This window comes from Aplidium turbinatum, chromosome 7 (genome assembly GCF_918807975.1).
Source record: "Aplidium turbinatum chromosome 7, kaAplTurb1.1, whole genome shotgun sequence".
In the NCBI taxonomy this organism is placed as follows: Eukaryota; Metazoa; Chordata; class Ascidiacea; order Aplousobranchia; family Polyclinidae; genus Aplidium; species Aplidium turbinatum.
Window position 1 is genome coordinate 1 of NC_137478.1, and position 2500 is coordinate 2500.

General features: G+C 61.6%; 1 non-coding gene and 1 pseudogene across 1 annotated transcript; both read right to left on the bottom strand.

Moving 5' to 3' along the window:
* Positions 1–210: 210 nt before the first annotated feature.
* LOC145774901 (5.8S ribosomal RNA) lies at positions 211–364 on the bottom strand. Its single transcript, XR_014290078.1, has one exon. It is a non-coding gene; the product is annotated as a 5.8S ribosomal RNA (ribosomal RNA).
* A 196-nt stretch (positions 365–560) lies between these two features.
* Positions 561–2500, bottom strand: part of LOC145774904 (small subunit ribosomal RNA) — a 1962-nt pseudogene continuing 22 nt past the window's right edge.

The window sequence follows — 2500 nt, forward strand, 5'->3', positions numbered from 1 at the left end:
GCTTAGTAATATGCTTAAATTCGGCGGGTGCTCTCGTCCGACCTCAGGTCGCGTTTCTTTCCTTTTTCCTGGCCGAGCGGCGCCGCTTCGCGCTTTCTCGTCCGTGATCGGCGCCGCGGCAGCGCGCGCTCGGCCTCGCTTTGACGGGACGGCGGCGTTCGGTCGCCGACCCGCACCAGGGCGTCTACTGCTGGGCACGTTCGTTCGGTGAGACCCTGAGGCGGGCGCGGTCAAGGGATTAACCCGAGGCCGCAATTCGCGTTCGGATCGTCGACGCTCAATGTGTTCTGCAATTCACATCAATTCTCGCAGCTGGCTGCGTCCTTCATCGACTCGCGAGCCGAGTGATCCACCGCCAGGAGCGATAGCTCTGCTTTCTTTTTCCGAAGTCGCTCGTCTCGTAGCTATGGCGTCGCCGGTCGAGCGGTCGGCCTCCGACGCTTCCAGCCCCGTTCCGGGGCACTCGAGCCGCGCTTTCGTCGCTCCGGTGCTCGCCGGGCCTGCGCCGTCTCCAGGACGGGCCGACCGAGGCTCAAAACGTTCCTTCGAAGAGGTTCAGGTAATGATCCTTCCGCAGGTTCACCTACGGAAACCTTGTTACGACTTTTACTTCCTCTAAGCGATCAAGTTCGATCGTCTTCTCGACGAGCCGCCGACCCGCGAAGGCCGGCGCCAAGCCGATGCGAGGACCTCACTAAAACGCTCGATCGGTAGTAGCGACGGGCGGTGTGTACAAAGGGCAGGGACGTAATCGACGCGAGCTGATGACTCGCGCCTACTGGGAATTCCTCGTTCGAGGGAAACAATTGCAATTCCCTATCCCGAGCACGGTCGGGGTTGCCGGATTTCCCGGCCCTTTCGAGCCGGGATCTCGAGCGAAGAGGCTCCGGCTGATCCGACCAGTGTAGCGCGCGTGCGGCCCCGAACATCTAAGGGCATCACAGACCTGTTATTGCTCAATCTCGTGCGGCTGAACGCCGCCTGTCCCTCTAAGAACGCCGGCGGACGCTCCTTCGTGGCGGCGCCCCGTGAAGGGCGTCGCCGGTCAGCGAGCGGCCGGGTATTTAGCAGGTCAGAGTCTCGTTCGTTATCGGAATTAACCAGACAAATCGATCCACCAACTAAGAACGGCCATGCACCACCACCCACGGAATCGAGAAAGAGCTCTCGATCTGTCAATCCTCGCCGTGTCCGGGCCGGGTGAGTTTCCCCGTGTTGAGTCAAATTAAGCCGCAGGCTCCACTCCTGGTGGTGCCCTTCCGTCAATTCCTTTAAGTTTCAGCTTTGCGACCATACTTCCCCCGGAACCCAGAAGCTCTGGTTTCCCTCGACCGGTCCGCCGCCGCCTCGACTCGAAGCTGCAGGCAGGCGGCGGCCCGGGGCCGGCATCGTTTACGGTCGGAACTAGGACGGTATCTGATCGTCTTCGAACCTCCGACTTTCGCTCTTGATTAAGGAAAACGTCCTCGGCAGACGCCTTCGCCTCGGTCCGTCTCGCGCCGATCCAAGAATTTCACCTCTAACGGCGCGGTACGAATGCCCCCGTCCGTCCCTCTCGATCATTGCCTCTCGTCTCGTCGTTTGCCGGCGGTCGAGGGAGGGGCCCTCTTCCGCTATTCCGTGCGTCGTTATCCGGGCCGCGTGCGGGCCTGCTTTGAACACTCTAATTTTTTCAAAGTAAAACCGGCGCCGGGCGCGCGCGCCGTCCGGTCAAGGAAAGCGCGGCCCGGCGGCCGAAAGCGCGGCGGCCGGCCGTGCGCGACCGCGAGGTCGGACGGCCGGGCGACGCCGGCGCCAATTCCAACTACGAGCTTTTTAACCGCAACAACTTAAGCGTACACTTTTGGAGCTGGAATTACCGCGGCTGCTGGCACCAGACTTGCCCTCCAATCGATACTCGCGCGCCCGGGCGCCGCCGGCGAGCGGACGCGCCGAACGTCCGCACTGCTTTGCGATGTGCTCATTCCGATTGCGGGCGCTCGTTCAGAGTCCCGCATCGTTATTTTTCGTCACTACCTCCCCGCGTCGGGAATGGGTAATTTGCGCGCCTGCTGCCTTCCTTGGAAGTGGTAGCCGTTTCTCGGGCTCCCTCTCCGGAACCGAACCCTGATTCCCCGTCACCCGTCACCACCGCGCGTAGGGCCGAGACCGTACCGACTCGAGTTGATAGGGCAGACACGCGAATGATCCGTCGCCTTCGACTTGGAAGCGCGCGATCCGCTCAGTTATCCAGAGTCACCACGGGGACCGCCGCGCGCGCGCCGCGAACGACGACGCGACCGGGCCGGCGAGGTCTGATAAATGCGCGCCTTCGCCAGCGTTGCCGCCGGCGTCGGCGCCTTTAGCATGTATTAGCTCTAGAATTGCCACAGTTATCCACGTGCGACGTGCGTCTACGATCAAATGAACCGTAACTGATTTAATGAGCCGTTCGCAGTTTCGCCGTACGAGAGCTCGCACTTAGACTTGCATGGCTTAACCTTTGAGACAAGCATACGAC